The 22,016-nt window shown below is 45.1% G+C and overlaps 1 long non-coding RNA gene across 2 annotated transcripts in view; it reads right to left on the bottom strand.

Moving 5' to 3' along the window:
* Positions 1 to 22,016, bottom strand: part of LOC147105703 (uncharacterized) — a 31,207-nt gene that overhangs the window by 5,637 nt on the left and 3,554 nt on the right. Inside the window, exon 3 of one of the 2 annotated variants that reach the window (XR_015081562.1) lies at positions 16,616 to 20,449. The exons of the other annotated variant lie outside the window; for it this stretch is intronic. This is a non-coding gene — a long non-coding RNA (uncharacterized LOC147105703). Of the gene's footprint in view, positions 1 to 16,615; positions 20,450 to 22,016 lie in introns of those variants that run through there. 2 annotated transcript variants of the gene reach the window in all.

Below are 22,016 nucleotides of genomic sequence, written 5' to 3'. Positions count from 1 at the left end.
TGCTGCATGCCAGACCCTCGGTGCCCATTCCCTGGCTTGCTGAGCCACATGTGTTAGTGCTGAGGCAGTTTTCCCATTTGGTGAGGTTAGGAAGGCAATTCAGCTTTAACAGCTGAATATTCACATTTGGAACTTCTTTTAATTGTTGAATATTTCTTAAAAGGCAGAAAGGGCTGAAAAAATTTATTGATTCACTGCATTTTATTTTTTATTGCTTCAGTGTGCATGGCCCCTTTAATTCTCAGACTCTTCATTGCCCACAATTATTTGCAAGCTCCACAGCTTCACTCACTGTGGGAAGCTGTAGTGCCGGACCTGGACAGGAACTTCCTCCCGGATCCCTCCAGCAATACTACCAGGACGGCGTTGCACAGGTGAGCACTGTGCCACCTAACTCCATGCCCCCCAGACCAATTTCACTTGGTTAGCGTTGCGGCCATTTCCAGCAGCCGTTAACTGGAATACATAAAATTTTCCCTCCTAATGTTTTTCCAAGGGGGCGATTTTGCCAATGGGGGGCGCGTTGGAGGTGGGACTGCTGCTTGTCGGGTCGTTGTCCCGCCTCCATTGACTTGTGGCCAACCCCCGCTATTGTCCCTTGATTGACCAATTAAGGGGAAGCCGGTTACAGAGAACGTCAGCGTATGACGTTTCATCTGTCAAAAATTTTTGACAGATGAATTGTCATCGTTTGACAGCTCTGTGACATTCTATGTTGTTTGATGAGTCCTTGTATTCAAGACTCATCAAACCTCCTTCTTTAACAGAAATTAGATGGTTGTTGCATTGGAGAATGCAGCAGCCATCTGTCATCTCTGCCAGTGAGATGCGAGACTCTCCGCATCCCCAACTGTTGAAGCCTGCAGGAAGAAACAAAGGTAAGTAAGCATTTTCTATCACTTTCCACTCACCTCACATACTTACCGCTCCACACTTGCACCCATCACTTACCTTCACAGCGCACTTTTGCACCCCTCCGACCCACCGCTCACCTCGATGACCTTGGTGGGGTTTCCCGACGTCGGAAAGCCCACGCCTCTCCTGGAAAAATGGGGATAATCCTCTTATCTGCCTGTTAACTACCTGTTAACATGCAGTTAAGTGGCTGTAATCCCCTTCCCGCCTCCAGAAGACGGGACCCGGCAGTCCTGCCTCCACACCCGCCTCCCCAAGGTTGGCAAGATCGCGCCCCAAGTTTTTATCCATTAGATCTCTCAAAATTATTTCCAAGACTTCATAGAATGATACAGCACAGGAGGCTGCCATTGAGCTATCCAATTAGTCTCACACGCCTGCTCTTTCCCCATAGTCCTGCAAATTTTTCCCCTTCAAGTATTTATCCAATTCCCTTTTGAAAGTTACTATTGAATCTGCTTCCACCACCTTTTCAGGCAGTGCATTCCAGATCATAATAACGTACCTTACGTCTCATGAAAAATTTACTGATCTATTATTTCCAAGTATGTCTCTTGAAATTTTAAGTAATGGGGTTATGTTAACCACTTTCCAGTCCTCCAGAATCTATTTTGAATTTAGTGAAAAATGCAAATAATTCTGGTTGTTTTTGAGGGAATTTGTTTTTTTATTTTCTGTAGTTGGTGAAATCAATGTTCAGACCAAAGGGCTTCAGGCCTTGTTTCACTCTCTAGTGAGAGGTGGCTAGGGAACATTCTAGTTTTAATGAAGCTCCTTCATGTGTGTGATGAATCCTAGGATAGCCAAACACCAAATAGCATTTTCTTGCTTTCACTGACTGTAAAATGAAGAGTTGAGTTCCGACTAAGGCAACATCATGTCATACAAGTTGCTAAAAGTTGTAGGTGAGGGGAAGCAGGCCATTCACTGCAATACAAGCATCTTCCCTTTATGAAGCACCAGCCATTTGGAATTTAATAAAGGTGTCAGAGTGAATATTGACACTTTGCTGCCAGTGCAATATAAAGCGGTGATCATATCATATCACGTGAAAAGGAAAAACAAAAATGTTTTAAGCCATTTAAAAAAGACAAGAATGAAGAATATTGGAAAAATACAAAGGTAAAGTAAGAGATAATAAAATTATAATTCATTTGTAGTGGATTAGCTGACCAGGTTTTGAAATGTTCTATGGCAGTAACCGTTAAACTAAATAGAACACGAGAATGTATAAGTAGATTCAGGAGTTTAAGCCGGAGGAAGTAATGCGTACATTTTATAAAGCATTGTGGTATTGTGACAACTTACTTGCAAAAATCATAAAGGCATTGGGAAGATAGCACTGGGCCTTAAATCAATTAATTATGAAGAAGGGATAAGTGAGTTGCGTTTTTAAAAAAAAGTTATGACTATGACTTATCCACATCTTTAAAAGAAGGAAAACAGAAAAAGTCTTTGTGTTGAACCAGGAAAGAGAAGTAGAGGACATGAGTAGAAGCTGAGGAAAACTCTTGCTAAACATAAGAGGCTAAAAACTGAGCTACTTAAAATTAGCGCCCCCGCACCAGAAATTGAGTGGTTGTGCCCCAAGAGGGTAGCGGGGCACTACTGGAAGCACCCCGCATTCCTCTTGGGGTGCTGCGAGTCAATATCGTGGCGCTGCGGCATGTCGCGCCGCGGTATTGCAGGCCTTCCTCCTCTTCTTAAAGGGGAGGGGCCTTGCGCAGCGTGACCCGTGGCCCAGCTGGGCCCCCGGGGATCGGCAGTGCCGGCAAAAGACCCCGGCACTCAAGAGAAGTGCCGGGCTCTTGGAGTGCAGCCGGCACTCTGCGGGGGTGGGCCGTTCAGGAGGCCGGGGACGGGAGCGCAGGCAGGTGCTGGCAGAGGGCCAGCAACAAAAATGGCCGTCCCACACCTCGTCTTTAAATTGCGCCTCCCCGGCCGCAGATTGGACTTCACCCCGTCAGACATAATGTCAGGGGGCATTCCTGAAGATCGCGGCCAGGGCGCGAGTGGGGCGCTGCGCATGGCGATGACATCATCACCGGCGGCGCTGAATTTCGCGGGAGGCGTGGGGGGCGTCGCGCCCGAGCGCTAGTTTTTTGTGGGTAGCTTTCTTCGCAGTCAGCAGCACTAACGGGAGGCGTAAAGCAACCCAATTTTTATCTACAATCCATCCAGCACAGTAAATACACTTGAACCATTCCACAGGGACAGAGTCTTGTACCAGGTCAAGGAGGATATGAAAATGGTCCTTTTAGTCCTGTAAGTGCATCTATATATTAGGGTGAGCTGGATGGAATGAATAGCCTTTTCTTATTTTTACCTTCTATTGAAAAAAGGTGGAAAAAAAAGAGAAATTGTATCAGCCCCTGTAAGATTTCTTACATAGTGTAACTCTGGTTAATCTTTGCCTCCATGAGGTCACATACTAGAATGCTTTAAAGGATTTACTGCAGTTTAATTTATTTTAGCTCTGCCATTGAATGTCTGATTCTTTATCACATGTGTTTTAGGACATTATTTCTTTCACTTACAGGAAATTTTCGATTTACCGGCACCTAAATAACCAGAAATCTCGGTTAACCGGCAAAATTCAGGAGTAGGTTCAGGTAACTTTTATTACTTGCCTTCCTCCATTTGTTGCTGTGCAAGGGTGTGGCTGCAGCTGTTGCTAAGCTACAGAGACGCTTGCAACTTGTGGCCATTGTTCTGAAGCAACAGGGTTTGTTGCTTTATACGGAGCTCTGAGCTCCGTATCTTTTACTATAGCTTTCGGTTTCCGGAATTTTTGATGAACTGGCACCACGTCGGTCCCGTCTGTGCCGGATAAAAAAAAGTTTCCTGTAATAGTACTCAAGTTATTAACACTCCAGGTGATTATGTGCTAAACAAATCACATGGTTGAACTTTGTCTTGCAGCTAATTCTTGATGTTAGGGTTTAAGATTGGTTAAGTGTTCATAGAACTAAAGCCTAAAAATGGCTAGAAAAAATTCTGGGAGAATTCTCATCTGCGCATTAACCCCTGATATTGCTGGTTTTAGTTGCATGTGTAAATGATGAGATCGCCCACCCACACAGTGGGTTCGATAACGTAGCTTCGGCAATGAATATTGGGTAGAGCTATTGGCTTATGCGAGAATCTAAAGCTCCATGTTAGTGGAGGGGAAAGTAGGCCAAGGCTTCTCGAAATATTTTTTTACTGCACAGTGGAGGCTGGGAAACAGAGAACAGATGAGAATTGAGTGTCACATGGAAACCAATGCTGTTAGCCATCCAACGGCCCAACGCCCAGAGATGTTACTCCTCCAGATACAACCCAAACAGCAATAACAGATATAGCACTGAATTAGCATGTGATGGACTCTCAATAGGATACACATCTTGGGAATTACAAAACAGATATCTGTAGCAGGTAAAAGGCACCATGAATGAAGGAATAATGAAGCACTATAATACCTTCCTGAATGATAAAAGTAGGATTTTAATGGGCTGTTAAATGAAGGTAAAAAGTACAATCATAAAATATGTTACAAAAATAACGGCCCAGATTTTGGGGTCAATGGCAAAGTGATGGCATCTCTGACCTCGAAGAAAGCTACCCATAAAGATCTAATGATCTCTGCGGCGTCAAATTCACCTCTCCCAATGTTAATTTGATTCCGACGCCAAGTCTAGGGAATCTCCAGCATCCAGCAACAGTGAGATCATTAAGCTGGCTAAGCAGCCAATCACATTGAAAAATTCTCACAGCAAACCAGGAAGTAAAAATCAGGTTTTATCCTTCACTTTTTAATCATTTTACAGATAGCAAAATAAAGATTGGAACATTGGGATTAAGGTAAAAGCTGAAATATCATGGCCAAATTTTTTTTTTAATTATTAAAAAACCATGACATTTTTATCATAATGGAAAAATTTGACACTCCAGAAATATAACATTAGTTTCTCAGGGCCAGAATGGTTGTTCAGCAGTCACTACACCATTAAAAACCCAGTTACGCCTTTTTCAACAAGGCTTACATTTTTCGGGGGGTTTTAACAGCAATATTCCAGCATAAAAGGGAAAGTTTTTGTCCGTTCTGTGATTTGAATTGATAGTGTGCTCCGGGGAGTTCAACAGCACAGCTTGTGGAGAACTGTAGAATCACTGACAGCAACTTCTGGATTTCCGTGTTTATCTGCGCATGTGTGGACTCCAGAAGTTGCTGTTAGTTGCAGAGGAGTAATGATGGCAAACGTTGACAGTTTTGCCGTCATTGCAAAATCCGGGCCAAGTTAAATGAAATAATACATTATGCAAGCACACTGAAAAATCTATCAGATTTATTTTCTGGAATATTTGGAAGTGTATCCCAGCAAAATGCTTACACATACAGAATAAGCTGTGTGTGAAAAGATATATTTTAGCCTGAGGTAGAATGTTTTCAAATTCCAAGTCAATGCATGTGACATTCCATCTCAATGCTCCATCCAGCTGACTTGTTGCAAATGTTCACAAGTCGTTAACAGTCTGCCAGTGCTTGGACCCAGAGGAAAGGCTTATTAAGAACATTAGCATCTTCACTGAAATAAAATAGCTGCACTTTTAAAATTATTTTTAAGTACGCTCCAAAAAGGGAACTAATCTTCTTGAAGAATGAGTCTTGAAGAAATGGAGTCTGTTAAAGCCCTTGATTTAAGTCAACAGCATCTGACATCAACATTGTAAATTACTGAAGGTCCAGCATCACCCACTGTAACTTTGTAATGCTCACACTGTCTCTGAACAACGCATTGCCAAATAGCTTTCTGCTGCCATTTGCACCAAGGTAAGAATTGATTGGCCCGGATTTTGCGGTGGTAATGAAAGTGAACTGTCAGTGTTCGCCATCAATGCTCCTCTGAAACGGACCGCAACTTCAGGATTTAGTGCATGCGCAGCTAAACGTAGAAATCCTGAAGTTGCGGTCAGTCATTCACTGCTCCGACACAGGCTGTGCTGTGGACCACCCCCCCCACCATAGCTGGCGGGAGAATTTCCGAATGGGAAACCTAGAAGTAAGGGTTTCCCAGACATCCTGCTGAGATTAACAGCAGGACGCCTTTTAAATTTTTTCTTCAGATTTCCTGCGGTGGGAAAGCCTGCGGCACAAGGCTGTAGCCGGGGAGCAGAGAAGACGGCGAGAGGGAGAGATCGATGGCAGGGGGCGATCACAGAGGTCTGGGGGATGGGGCGTGGGGAGATTGTACCGGTCAGAAGGGAGGAGATAAGGGGGGGGTGGTGGAGTCGGACGATCGCTGGGGTCTGTGAAAAGTTTGCTTGTTGGGCCTGGAGGAAACACTCCTGCTCCTCTTGGCCCACAAGCAATGCTGTACAGGCACTTACCTCATGGATCTGGCCCTTCACGCCTCCTTTTACCTGCGAGCCCTGGGAAACCCGGCTGAAATTAGTTAAAAATAAAAACCATGTAAAAATGGAGGCACGCAGCCTCCTGAGAAGATTCCAGTGACTGACCTGCCTCCCGAGAGTGGATAGGTCACCCACTCCCAGTTAAAACCGGAAGTAGGCAGGTTAAGGTTGGGTTTGAAATTTTTACTTCCCACCCGCCCCAAATCCACCTGTTCTTGGGGGTTGAAATTACCCCACAATGTCTGCACAACAGGCAGGAGTAGAATGGAGCTGAGCAATAATATGCAGGAGGTTTATTCGGTGGAATTGCTGCAAAGTGCAATCACCAAGGGCTCAGAAGTCAATTTGATACAAGAAATAAGGGGCAGTAGAACTGAAGCACATTACTTTCTAGAAGATCTGTACAGCAAGCCTCGTATCAAATAGTAGACAGGGTGAATATAATCTCCAGAACCCAGCAACTTGGAAACGTAAAGACAAAGATAGCTGACCTCAAGGAAGCAGCTAAGGTAAGGCTAAAGTACAGTTTAGAATGCCAAGTACCTGCATAGGTAGCAAGCCACAAAGTGCACCCTCATAATCTGTAAATCATTTTGTGCTGAACCATGATAACCATTAATCGAAGCTTGTCCTTTTGCATTCCTGCTGTGAGAGATACAAAACCCTGGCCATACCGCAGCACGGGGGGAATATGATGAGTAACTGTATAACAAACTATGGCACCAAAAAAATCCTAAAGAGGCTCTGCACAAGAAATCCATGCAAGCCAGCTTAGTTGCATGATGCGTTCTCCTCTAATGTCAAACAGACGGGCAGGAGGATGGGCAGCTGTATATCACTGTGCTACCTAAACTTGCAAAATCTCAAGACTATTTATCTGCTTGCAAGCTGAAATGGTGCAAAATCTTGGCTTGAATCAAATTAATGTTAAGAAATTGGCTGCCGCATTTCTTACATTAGAACAGTGACGACACTTCAACAGCACTTTATTGGTTGTAAAGCGCTTTGGGACATCCTGAGGGTGGGAATGGCCAATCTTTCTTGTTCAATCTGAATAACTTCTATTCAATTTCAATGTTGAATGCTTCATTTAAAGACATAGGGGGTGAAATTGGACCTCGATGTACCCATTTTCACGGTGGAAAACTGAGGCACTAAGGTCTAATTTAGAAGGCCAACCTCCCATATCTGAATTGTGTTGGAAACATGTTAACTCCCAAAAACAGGTGGGTTAAGGTCAGGCGAGATGTTAAAACTTTAAAAATCTCAAACCCAACCCCAACCCACCTACTTCCGGGTTTAACGGAGGCGGGACAAGGGGTGGGTAACCGACCTGCTCCCAGGAGGCGGGTTGGCCTACTAAATATTTTAATGAGGCTGGCAGCCTCTGATTTAGGTTTAACTGTGGCCAGCCGGGTTTCCCAGGCCTCGAGAAACCCTGCAGATGAAGGGAGACGAGGATGGCTTTGGGGAGAAGGTAAGTGCTTCCCCCCCCCACCGGCCCCCCAAGCTCCCCCCACATCAGACCATTGCCCCCCACTGCCATACACCCGCCTCAGCCCCCCCAGGTTGGGGATCGGACAACCCCCCTCAGGATTGGACACCCCTCCACGCTCCCAGTAGCAGCTCCCCGTCCAACTGGAAGTCAAGCTCGTCAATCATGCTGACTTCCTGGTGGGGAACCTGTCAAACCAAAAATAAATACGCTGTCAGGGAAACCCAAACTTCTGGGTTTCCCGGCAGAAACTCTGCAACCCCCTTTGCCTATGCAGCCCACATCTGTCAAGATTCAGCCCATTGGTTCCAGCACTCCAGAGGTGCCCCTGGTGGCTGCTTAAAACAGGCATTAGACCACTTTAATATGCTAATAAGGGACCTAATGCTTGTTTTAGGACCCATTTAGGAAATTGGTTTGCCCTGTACGGAGCAGGCGTTGGGCCTATTTCACTCAGGATTACTTGGTCTGACTGCAGACTAACTAATGATCCCTAAAGGAACCGCTGGAGCCTGCCACCAAAAAGATAACTTAAAAAAAATAAGCTTACCTCAATGTAAAGCAGGGAGGAGCAAGAATTCTCCTCCTGGCTCCACAGCACTCCCGAGGGCCACTGCTGGCCCTCGCTCGGCTCTCTCCCGAACCCCTCCACCACCACCCAGGACTTCTCGGAGGGCCGCTGTAGGCATCGCAGCAGCCCAACACTGATCCTGGTTCTGACGAAAGATCATCGACCTGAAACGTTAACTCTGTTTCTCTCTCCACGGATGCTGCCCTAGTCTGCTGAGTTTTTCCAGCATTTTCTGTTGTTATTTCGGATTTCCAGCATCCGCAGTATTTTGCTATTGTATTGATCCTGGCTTCACTGGCTAGCTGCCCACAGATGCACGGTAGGCATCCGCAGCTTGCCGGTCTTATTAAAAATAAGGTCAGAGGCCCAATATCGATCAGGCCTTGGGCCTACCTGTTCCAGTGCAGAGACTGCAGTCTGGCACAAATCAATTTCCAACCCATAGAATACAATTTCCAAGTAGTTTTTGGGCACTGGTGGACATCTCTCACATTTCAACCTTCGTATTCTACTGAAACAGTAACTGATGGAGGTTTTGCATCAAAATTCTGTCAGGCTGGCAGGTGGTTTCTGGCAGGAGGTGTTATTCAAAATTTCAAGATTTTCGACACGGTTAATTATACAATTCTTCTCAATAACCGAGCCACCTTATATTTTAGCAGTCACACACTTCAGTGATTCAAATTTTACTTAATCGACACATCTCAATTGGTATCTATATCTGAGGCAACAATGCTGAGTCCATTGCCTGTGGCTACGGAAGCCCAAGTGACTTTTTCTTATCTGTAGGAACAATATGCCATCTGTGTGTACCCAAGTGACAGTCCAGCTCATCAAGGGAAATTTGTGCATGAAACGTTATATCTTCTGGATTCAACATCATTTCCAGTTGGCTAAGAAATAATTATCTGTCCAGGAACATTAAGAAAACTATCTCACTTATCTCTGCAAACCCCAGTAGGATAAAGCTCAGCAATACTAAATTCGGCATAATTTCTTCATCATATTGTAACATTGAGCCATATGGCACATCTTTGCGCTCATTATAGCCTTTCCCCCTTCAATTTCTGGTTCCAATAAATTGCAGGACACAATGTGATACAAACAAAAGCACTTTATTAAAAAGAAATTAAAAGCAGGTATTTCCATTACAGCAAGGTTACATACCCCAAGTACCTATGTATGCTCTGCTTGGCATCCTATACCATACACTTTGAATTTTCTCACCTTGGTTCCACTATTACCAATAACTAGAACATTTCAGGATAGATGTTCCAAGTCCTCATCCACAATGAAGTACCTGGTCTACTGAGCACTGAGGTCAAAAAATTGTTGGCACTTCAAAGTGATTTTTTTCCGTCCACGGATGGAAAATCTCAGTCATTGGCCTCCGCAAGATCCTGCAAATCCATTGGCAGGATAGGCGCACCAACGTCAGTGTTCTCGCTCAGGCCAACATCCCTAGCATTGAAGTTTTGACCATGCTCGCTCAGCTCCGATGGACGGGCCACATCGTCCGCATGCCCGATACGAGACTCCCAAAGCAAGCGCTCTACTCAGAGCTCTGAGACAGCAAGAGAGCCCCAGGTGGGCAGTGGAAACGCTTCAAGGACACCCTCAAAGCCTCCTTGAAAAAGTGCAACATCCCCACCGACACCTGGGAATCCCTGGCCCAAGACTGCACAAAGTAGAGGAGTTGCATCCGGAAAGGCGCCGAACACCTCGAGCCTCTTCGCCGGGAGCAAGCAGAAGCCAAGCGCAAACAGCGGAAGGAGCGCACATCAACCCAAGCACCCCACCCACCCGCCCCTTCAACCACCGTCTGCCCCACCTGTGACAGAGACCTCCTCCGTGACTGTGACCATGACGACAACAACAACAACAACTGGCATTTTTTATAGCGCCTTTAACGTAGCAAAATTTCCAAAGGCGCGTCACAGGAGCGTTATCAAACAACATTTGACAGCAAGCCACATAAGGAGATGTTAGGACAAATGACCAAAAACTTAGTCGAAGAGGTAGGTTTTAAGGAATGTCTTAAAAGGAGGAGAGAGAGAGAGAGGTGGAGAGATTTAGGAAGGGAATTCCAGAGCTTAGGGCCTAGGCAGCTGAAGGCACGGCCGCCAGTAGTGAAGCGATGAAAATCTGGGATGCTCAAGAGGCCAGAATTGGAGGAGCGCAGAGCTCTGGGAGGGTTATAGGTTTGGAGGAGGCTACAGAGATAGCGAGGGGGGAGGCCATAGAGTGATTTGAAAACAAGGATGACAATTTTAAAATCATGACCATGGTACACTAACCATCCTCGTCCTTCTCAACTTCTCAGCAGCATTTGGCACGATCAATTAGACCATCCTCTTCCAATACCTCTCCTCTGATGTCCAGCTGATGGGACAGCCCTCGCTTAGTTCCACTCTTACCTATCCAATCGTAGCCAGAAAATCTCCTGCAATAGCTTCTCTTCCCGCCCCATAGTTAACTCTAGAGTCCCCCAAGGATCTATCCTTGGCCCCCTCCTATTCCTCATCTACATGCTACCCCTCAATGACATCATCCAAAGACATGTATTCTGACAACATCCAGCTCTACCTCTCCACCACAAAATTCCTTCACTGCCTCTGATGTTAATCTGCTTGTCCGAAATCAAGTCCTGTATGTGTCGCAATTTCCCTTAGTTAAACATTGAGAGAACTGAAGATATTGGGCCGGATATTCCGACCCCCATGGGTGCGTACGAGGTGTGTACACATCCGTAGGGGCCTCACAAGTGCCGGTTTCAGGCATGTGAAGCGCATGCGCTGAAACCCGACACTTCCAACCTGTCAAGAATCCTCTTGACAGATCATTAGCCTGCCCGGGAGAAGGGCCTCTGCGGGCAGGGAGTTCCGCTTTCTGCACAACTTCCGCTCGCTGAAAACCCTTAAAAATCTTACTCCTGTTAAAAAGGCGTAAGGCCTGATTTTACCAGCATAAGAGTTTTAAAAAATTAAAAAATAATTTGCTTTTCCACTCATTTATAATTTTAAAATACTTTTAAAAAAGGTAAGTTTATTTCAGCCCCGTAAAAAACTTTAATTATTTTTCAAAAAATTAAATTTGTGTTTAAAATATTTAATTTAATGTAATTTTAACTAATTTTAAATACGTGATTTTTTAATTTAATGTTTAAGTGATCCCCATTCATACTTTTGACAGATGTATGCGTAGAGACCTGTCAAAAGTGTGCAGGGGGATTCCCTTCTTTGATTGGTTCCCCATGGCCTACGTGATCCCAGGGACGCTTGCGAACTGCATGCGCCCCTGGGATACCTGGGCCTCTGCACGCGCGGACCAGGAGAGGCCCAGAATAGGAAGCCTCGGGACCTACGGAGCCAGCAGGTAAGAGCGTAGATTTTTTCCAATTGGAGGCATCCGCACAGTGGAAGACTCCGATCGGAAAATCCGGCCCATTGTCTTTGGCCCCTGCCACAAACTCCATACCCCGGTCACCAATTCCATATCTCTCCCGTCCACTGCCTCAGGTTGAAGCCAACTGTTATAACTTAAACTCCTATTGTTTCATACTCTCAAGCTACATTGAAGATGGGCGGATATTTTTTCTTGATTTATTGCAGGTGACTTGAGATATCGTAGGTGACTTGAGATATCGCACATAGGAATGTCACTTTTTGGATATTACATATAACAGAAGTGTTTGCACCTTTTACTCATAGTTACTGTTGACACAGCAATGTCTTACAAACAAACTGTTATTGCCTTGGCATACTATATAGAACATGCTTAATTTATATATAATGAATCATAGACTGATGTTTTCAGTTACCTACTTAGACTTCTGAGAGTTATAGCAGTAAACTCTGAAATAAGAGGAACAACTGATTCCTTCTGGAAATCTTTGATTTAGACAGAAATCATATCAATCAAACTTTGCCAGAATGCCTAATTTCCCACAGCTACCTTTTCAGAAATGTTCGCACCATGATGAGAATGATGCTGCTGGTAGTGGTGGAAGGAGTGGTAAATTTCCGAAACTAACTGTACAGCTCAACCTGAAACCATGCATGGTTTAAGAACTAATTCCCATTGAGACAACAGAGGGAGAATCAATCATATCCCCATCCCCTTGGATGCCACCCATTTACCTTGAATCATGTCTTATAAAATTCTAACAGGACTAGACAGACTAGACACAGGAAAGCTGTTCCCGATGGCGGGGGGAGTCCAGAACCAGGGGTCGCAGTCTAAGGATAAGGGGTAAGCCATTTAGGACTGAGATGAAGAGGAATTTCTTCACCCAGAGAGTGGTGAACCTGTGGAATTCTCTACCACAGAAGACAGTTGAGGCCAATTCATTAAATATATTCAAGAAGGAGTTAGATATATTTCTTAAGGCTAAGGGGATCAAGGGATATGGGCCTAGAAATTCACTATAGTCCCGTTTGGGGCGCCAGCCTCGCCAGGGCGCTAAAAGTAGCCCGCCGGAAATTCAATTTGCACGCCCCAGAGGGAAGCGCGGCGCTACTGGAGGCACCCCGCATCCCTCTTGGGGCGCTGCAGTTGAATATTGCTGCGCAACGTGCCGCAGAGCCACATGCTGCGGCACGGCGCACTGCGGTACTGCAGGCCTTCCTCCCCTTCTTAAAGGGGAGGGGCCTTGTGCAGTGCGATCAAGGATCGCGAGTGCCGGCAAAAGAGCCCGGCACCGAGGAGAAGTGCCGGGCTCTTGGAACGCAGTCGACACTCCGCGGGGGCGGGGGGTGTGCTCAGGAGGCCGGGGACGGCAGCGCGGAGAGGTGCTGGCAGGCGGCCAGCAAAAAAAATGGCCGCCCCACACCTCTCCTTTAATTAGCGCCTCTACCGCCGCAGGTAGGCCCCCCTGAACCGGTCGCAAATAGCATCCGGCATTAAAGCAGGGGGCTCATCTAAATATCGTGATCGGGGCGTTAGCGGGGCGCTGCGCACACCAATGATGTCATCGGTAGCGGTGCAGCGCTAACGGCTAGCGCCACCATTAGCGTCCCACTGAATTTAACAGGAGGCATGGCCAGTGGCTTCCGACCCTCTTAGTGCCCTCTTAAGGCGCTAACGTGTGGCGCAGCCCACTGAATTTCTAGGCCATGGGGAGAAAGCAGGGACAGGGTACTGAATTTGAATGCTCAGCCATGATCGCATTGAATGGCGGAGCAGGCTCGAGGGGCCGAATGGCCTACTCCTGTTCCTATCTTCTATGTTTCTATGTAATCAGGTGGCATTCTTTCAATGTGACGTTAAGCAGTGTCATTGCCTGCCTGGGTGGTATCTGAAATGGAGCAGGGAGTTCTCCAGTGCCCTGGCCAAGATCCTTCCTCAGCCAACACCACCAAACTTTAAAATATTGAATTGTGTGTGTCAGCTAGTGGCTCAGTTTTGGTAGCACACTCACCTCTAAGGCAGAAGGTTGTGGGTTCTCTGTGGGTCCCACTACAGAGACTTGAGCACAAAAATCTAGGCTGACACTTCAGTGCAGTGCTGAGGGAGTGCTGCACTGTCGGAGGTGTTGTCTTTTGGATGAGACGTTAAACCGAGGCCCAGTCTGCTCTCTCAGGTGGGCATAAAAGATCCCATGGCACTGTACTGAAGAGCAGCAGGGGAGTTATCCCCGGTCTCCTGCCCAATATTTATCCCTCAACCAACATCACTAAAACAGTTTATCTGGTCATTATCACATTGCTGTTTGTGGGAGCTTGCTGTGCGCAAATTGGCTGCTGCATTTCCTACATTACAACAGTGACTACACTCCAAAAGTACTTCATTGGCTCTAAAGCACTTTTGGATGTCCGGTGGTCGTGAAAAGCGCTATATAAATGCAAGTCTTTCTTATGTGACGCGCCTTGAGATGCAGCTGGGGTGATTTTGGCGTTGATACACTCTGCAGACGTGTCTCCAAATTTCTCAGCTCAGTTGTTATCACTTCAATCATGCTTGAAATCAAAAATAAACCATCAACAGTGAAAGAGCTAGCAACAATGCTGATAGTCGAAAAAAACCACTCTTGAATCCAGTTCCCCTGATGTTTGTACGGTGTGCAGTTGTTCCTAACAATCCCCGTTACCGTATCCATAGCTGAATGCTCTTTTCCAAAGCTGAAATTGATTAAAAACCATCTTTGCACCATAATAAAGTAAGAATGGTTATCAGGATGAGCAGCTCTTTCAGTAGAAAATGAACGAGCAAGAAAAGTTGATATATATAAAACAATCGATATATTTACAGAAAAAAAGGCTAGAAAACAATGGGCCGTATTTTGTGACCCTTACGGGTGTGTACGTGCCCGTAGGGGCTGCGTAAGTTCGGGGTTTAGGCAATCGAAGTGCATGTGCTAAAACCCGGAACTTGCGATATGTCAAGAAATCTCTTGACTGATCGTCCGCATCCCCGGGAGATGGGCCGCTGCAGGTAGACAGTTGCGCTATTTACCCAAATTCTGCCCGCTGAATGCCTGTGAAATTCTTATGCCTGGTAAAAGCAGGCATAAGGCCAGCTTTTACCAGCATAAGAGTTTTAAAAAATAGAAAAATAAAATTTTATCACTCACTTATACATTAAAAATCCTGTCCAATAAGGTAAGTTTATTTTTAGCCCCGTTAAAACATATAGGGGGCAAAATTTGGTTGGTTTGCGCCTCCCGTTAGCGCCTTAAAAGGGCGCTAATGTGGCGCAAAGCAACTAGCGCCCGTGCGTGGCGATATTTGCACCGCTCACGAAATTGACTAGACATTTTGTGGCGGTGCTAAACACTACCGCCATGATCTCCTGCGCCCGCAGATCGTGACGTCAGTCGAGCGTGCAACGCCCTGGTAGTGCCCCGGACCGGACATTGAGTGGCGCCTCCTGTCTTACCGCCTGCCACTAGCAACGACAGGTTGAGGGGAGCGTTTTGCAGTCAGGAAGGGACTGGGGGAGCGCTGTTTAAAGGCAACCGCTTCCGGCCTTTTTTTGTCAGCAAAATTTTTGCACCACGCATTCTGAGTGAGAGAGAGAGAGAGACTGCAGGAGATATTCAAAGATGTGTTGAGGAGTTTTGGGTACTGAGCAGCACTTTGCAGGTTCTTTCTGATTTGATCGTCCTTGCATCGATTTAGAAGAGACTGTGGGGGCTGCACTCTGAGCTCTTTCCCTGGGCTTCTCCATTGTTCTTTCCAACAGATTTGACTTACAGGTCTCTCCAGGCCGAGATTCAAGGCTGCAATGAGCAGGGAGTGGATGGAGAGCAAGATCGACCCTCCCCTTTAAGAACTGGTCGGTGCCAGTGTGTCTGTGTTCCATTGCTAACTGACATCACATGAGCTTCGCCAGCGCTCTGAGGTAGCGCCTCGCTCCTCGGCCTTTGCGCCTTAAGACAGGTGTGCAGCGGATGATTTAGTGCTCCAATCACCTCCAGGGGCGATAGAAGCCAAATTTGCAGTCGGAGGCGGTAATTAGTGCCAGGCGCTAAACTTTGCGCCCGGCCGATAATCACGCCCCAAACGGGGCGATACTGAATTTCTCCCCCATAATTTTTTTTGCAAAGAAATAAATTTTTGTTTAAAATATTTATTTAAATGGCATTTTAATTAATTTTTAATATGTAATTTAAAATGTTTAATTTCATGTGTTGGCGTATTTTTAAGTGATCTCCATTCATACTTATGGGAGTTCTGTACGTACGGAACTCCCACAAGTATGAATGGGGATTCCCTTCTTTTATTGGTTAGGCTGACCCACGTGATCCCAGGGTTGCTTGCAAACCACATGCGCCCCTGGGCTACATGGGCCTCTGCCCACACGGACCCGGCGAGGCCCAGGAGCTTCCGTATCTCCCGGGCCACCAGGTACATTCGTAGATATTTTTTTTTACAGGTCGGAGGCATCCGCCCGCGGGAAGCCTCCGATCGCAAATTTTGGGCCAATGATTTTAATTACATTTTGTATACATTTTGTGTGCAAATTGTCTGCAAATTGTATAGGTACAACCTACATACTGTATTCAGCAGCTTTTATGTCTAGGTGTTTCATGTACTGAATGGATAAAATGGAAGAACTGAATTTTCAAGTGGGCTCTTCTTATCTGGAAGTGAAACAGCAGTGTCCAAGATGAAAGTTAATATTTTCTACATCAAAACTTTAAAGGGCTGCAGTGTGGAGGAAGAATAGACCGTGTTCTGTTACATTGGGTCTCTGCCCCAATTGTGCTGTCGGCCAACTTTGGTTCCTGTACAGTGGGGGTGCAGTTTGTTTTGTAAAAAAACAGATGTTGACATTCAAATAATATTTTAATAGGGGTCAAATTATGTCATCATTTGATGGCATGATGTTATGATCTGCAACCAGCGTTCCGTTGTTTCTGCTGACAATAGGACAGGCAGCTTGTGCCGCACACACAGTGGACAATTTGGGTATAAAGTCATCTTGGCCGGTACTGCAATTTGGGTGATAGCGAATCGGCAGCCCATTTTATGATCCAACCCGTTTTCCTTTCCATTGTAGTCGCTATCGCTCATTTTGCACCCTGTCCAAGACAAATTTATACTCCTAAGACATTATAGACTATGTTTTGGAAGTGCTCCATCTTGGAGAGAACAGCAGTAACTTGGCAAAGAATTCAGGAACCAGGTTATTTTTTGAAGTTTTATGTACCAGTGGAAAAATGGTCTAATTTCATGCAAATCTGTGTTATGACAGGAGGGAAGCATCTCCACAACGAGGGTTCCATTTGGCATCCCTTTATACTCAGTCTATCAGGCGAAGTATTGCCTTCCTCTCACGCACCTCCTGTAACAACAACATATTCGAAGCAAGGGCTCGCTGCTTCTTCCAGAGCTGCTGCCAGACATTATAAGAGACTTCCCAAACCAATAAATAACACCGAATGGAGCCTGTCAGCACTAAATAAAAGACAATCGATGCAGCCAGAATACAGAATAAAACATGACCAATGGAGCCAGAGTACAAAATTAAAGACAGCCACTGCGGAAAGACAGCAACAGAATTGGAGAGAATTGAGCCAACCCACAATTATAGCAGCCAGGCACAAGAAGAATGCCGTTTTAAGCGACTTCAGGAAATATGGGCAAGCTTACCTATTTCTAGGTTCGCCTCCTTAATACCTGGGGGGGGGGGGGTGGGGGGTGGAAGAGCGGTTGGGGGAGGAAACTCTGCTCTTTAGTACTGTCATTTGATTTAGCAGTGCTTGGTGAATCAATGCCGAGCAGATTTTGTTCTCGGTGTACTTGCTCAATAATATGACGCAAGCACGCAGACAACAGAGTATCGACTCTGCACTTTAGTGGGCAAGGATAGGAGCCATTTAATTTAACCGTAGATTGCAGGACCCATGAAAATGTTCCCAGAACTTTGGAGGACACCCACCCCCTTACATTCCGGAGTGCCATCAACAGTGAGAGAAATACCATCTGTAACAGCATCTCTCAGGGTAAAAGTACCGAGCTGCTGTGATGCAGTATTCATTTGGCATTGTAAGGAAGATGTCAGTGGCTGAGCTCAACTTTGGCCTCTTCGTTGTAAAGTTATTAAACAACCATTCATGCACACTATTTACTTTTAATAAAGTTAGTGTTAGTAATCTTCTTCTTAGGCAGTCCCTCGGAACTGAGGATGACTTGCTTCCACATTAAAAATGAGTTCTCAGGTGACTGATGAGTCCATGCGGGACCTACAGTCTCTGTCACAGGTGGGGCAGACGGTGGTTGAAGGGGCGGGTGTGTGGGGTGCTTGGGTTGATGTGCGCTCCTTGTGCTGCCTGCGCTTGGCTTCCGCTTGCTCCTGGCGAAGAGACTCGAGGTGTTCGGTGCCTTCCCGGATGCTTCTCCTCCACTTTGTGCGGTCTTGGGCCAGGGATTCCCAGATGTCGGTGGGGATGTTACACTTTTTCAAGGAGGCTTTGAGGGTGTCCTTGAAGCGTTCCCTCTGCCCACCTGGGGCTCTCTTGCCGTGCCAGAGCTCCGAGTAGAGTGCTTATTTTGGGAGTCTCATATCAGGCATGTGGACAATGTGACCCGTACATCGGAGCTGATGGAGTGTGGTCAAAACTTCGATGCTGGGGATGATGGCCTGAGCAAGAACACGGACGTTGGTGCGTCTATCCTGCCAATGGATTTGCAGGATCTTGCGGAGGCAGCGTTGGTGGTACCTCTCCAGTGCTTTGAGGTGCCTGCTGTACATGGTCCATGTCTCTGAGGCATACAGCAGGGCGGATATCACTGCTGCTCTGTAGACCATGAGCTTAGTGCCGAGTTTGAGGTCCTGGTCTTCAAACACTCTCTGCCTCAGGCGACCGAAGGCTGCACTGGCACATTGAAGACAGTGTTGGACTTTGTCATCGACGTCTGCCCTTGTTGACAGTAGACTCTCGAGGTATGGAAAGTGGTCCATGTTGTCCAAGGCCATGTCGTGGATTTTGATAATCGGGGGGCAGTGCTGTGTGGTGGGGGCAGGTTGGTAGAGGACCTTTGTCTTACGGATGTTTAGTGTAAGGCCCATGCTATCGTACGCTTTAGTGTTAGTAATAGCTGACTGTTCAGTGCTGTTCATCTCTCAAATTTTTGATATTGCACATTTGGGGTCAAGTTTCCATTTCTCAGTTTTCTCAGAAATTAGTCATTTAAAAAAAGGCACTTTCACCTCAATTTAATGCTTCCATAATTGAAATCTTTTAAATCTTATAGACCTCTTTCTTGGAATAAAATCCATTTTCCCCAACCTTTACTTTTCATGTGCATAAACAATCTAGCGCTAAGTAGTTTAATATTTTCTATGAATCTCCAATAGGCTTTTATCACTCAATCATTTCAATGCAAATTGTAGTTTAACTCTAGTTGACTCACTCCCAGTCAGCTTGCAAATTGTGTAGTGGCAACAGAAATTGCTTACCTCTAGTCCAATCGGAGATGATAAGAAAACAATTTGATCTGTGAGCATAAATTTATCAAACTCTCTATAGGCGTTGAAATCGCAAATACTTTGCTTTTAAAGTTTAAGGCCTCACTCTGCTATGAAAATCATCTGTTTAAATTTCTCTTTCAAAGTCATATTTCTTAGAGCAGGCCTCATTTGAAATGTTCTCCCTCAGATTCGTGTCAAAAGCTGAAGTGTCATGCTAATCAAGATAAGGGATATTGTGTAATAAGTCTAGGCTCAGTATCCTGACAAATATATGTCAAGGAACCAGATTAATCCTTAACCCCTCACCAAGGAACTGTCTAGGGTTTCTCATTCAGCTTATGTCTAAGAGTGAATGATGCCTCGGTTTGGCTCGCCGAACTGTCTTACATTACCCAGTTTGAATTGAATATGAATTTACCTTACCAACCCAAATTAGGATACCCCCAAGCTACTGAGTACTGAGTGAATAAATGAAGCCTTTCTTGCCAAATAATCAAAGTAGTCAGACAACAAGTCACGCGCTAACAACTACTTATTAACTTCAAAATCATGAAGGTAGCCCTCGTGCGCCCCTGCCCAGCTACTCCCAACAAATCATTCTGATCCTGAAGCATCTAACACCACCATACCAGTGTGCGCAACTATATCAACAAAGTCATTGCACCAACGCACGCTGTACCAAACACCATGGAAGCAAAATATAGCACCAATATGTAAAGCAGTAACATTTTAAACAAAAAGATTCAGATAGAAATGCAAACTGCTTCATTTCAACAAGACCATGTTTTGGAGTTGAAATAAGTGTAGATAATTTATTTTTTTAACCTTAGTTACAGAACCAAGAAATTAAAACTAATCCTATGTAATCTTCAAACCTGGCTGTTCTGAAATTCTTCAGTGCAGGCAAAAAATGCTTAACTTCTTTGGAATATGTAGGTTACTTGTTCCTTATCAGCTTTGACTGCTTCAAAACCCAACCTGCAACCAAGCTAAAGCATCATCAGGGTTAATTTGCATTAGAGTTGGTGCACGCACTAACTGTGCGTCGAGGTGCAGTAAACCTGTGCGTCACCGTTAATGGAGTGGATCTAATTTTGGCTCTAGCTCATAAAATGATTTCTAGGTGTAAACAGGTGCCCACGCAGGTTAATCAGCATCTGAAAAGAGATTTAAAAAAAATAAGGGTTTCTAGCTGAAACGTCCAACATCTTAAAAAAAGAAAACTTTGTTCCTCCACCATATTTCAAACATTTTATGCTTTGATCAAAGTTTAAAGCTTTTACAGGGTTTTTTCCCCCTTTGAAACATTTGCACTTCCTATGGAAGAGCAGGGGGGTTCTCCCCGGTGTCCTGGCCAACATTTATCCTTCCACCAACATCACTAAAACAGATTATCACATTGCCGTTTGTGGGAGCTTGCTGTGCACAAATTGGCTGCCGCGTTGCCCACATTACAACAGCAACTCCACTTCAAAAGTACTTCATTGACTGGAAAGCGCTTTGAGACGTCTGGTGGTCGTGAAAGGCGCTATATAAATGCAAGTTTTTCTTTCTTTCGAGTTTTTCACTCCGAACAGATAACTCTTGTTGAAGCATGTTATATGATACCATCTTCACAGTTTTGAATAATGCCTATCCTGTTCCATAAGTCACTGCATTTGTATATTTTAGCTAATGATAACCCATACGAAAGTGACAGCAAGGAGTGCTCTTGAAAATAGAAAAGAAGAGAAATCCTGGGTTAAAGCGTAGGGTGAAGCAAAAAAGTGGTCTGACAGCTTCTGAATCTTTACTTAACGTATTAGCTATCTTTTTTCTTTTCACGTGATAATGGCCTGCTGTGTATTTCCAGTAACTTTAGCTTTTATTTTCAATGCAATTGAACAGTGCCTTTCATAGTTGGGATATTTTATAATCTCCGGTTATGTGCAGACATGTTACTATTTTACAGTGTAAGTAATAGAAAAGTGACAAAGCAGGCATGCAAAAAGCAGAATGGCTGCTATTGTAGGAACGAAGGTTCCTATCAAAAGACTGAGTTCGACTCAGATAATTAAATTAATGAACTTTAATGAAAACAAACGAGTTTAAACTGGAAACTGCTAGGACACATCAATAACAGGTCTATTCTCTCTGAAGACTCCACGAGGACTGATCCCCTGACCAGGAGAGTGACGTCATGACGTCATCATGTTCTTCCCGCCGTTGGGGCGCCACGTGACTAACGGCATGACGTCATCATGTGCCGTAAAGGTAACTGGCATTGTACAGTCAAACAGTGTAATTAAAGGTACAGGCACAGACAGTAACTACATTGCTGTTAAAGGAATTATGTACAACCGCTCTGAGTCCTTTGGTGGCTCCGCCACACTATCACCAATAAAAAGCTAATGCAAATTTCCCACTCTTTTACCCGAGCCAATTAAAACAAAAAAAAACCCCACCAGAAATATGTACACTGCACAGCAGTGTTAGCCAACGTTTGCAGGTTTGACGTCATTAATTGCTTGATTAGCAGTTTAACAAGCGGGCTCAGCAGCATTAGTGCAGTTGTGTTCTGCCGAGCTTCTCAGTGTTGCGTCAGTTGTGACACATCTAGCTCCATAGATTGCAAATAAAGTAAACCTGTGCCAACCTGCCAAGGCACTAAAAAATTAACTCTAATGTAGCACACAATCAGTGTGCTAAAAGCAAATTACACCTCTTAGTGCAATTTTGTGTGGC

Source organism: Somniosus microcephalus, chromosome 17 (assembly GCF_052327205.1).
Source record: "Somniosus microcephalus isolate GS21.2 chromosome 17, FLI_Smic_1.0, whole genome shotgun sequence".
Lineage (NCBI taxonomy): Eukaryota > Metazoa > Chordata > Chondrichthyes > Squaliformes > Somniosidae > Somniosus > Somniosus microcephalus.
Note: the sequence above shows the minus strand (reverse complement) of the source record. Positions and strands in the feature narration are given on the sequence as shown.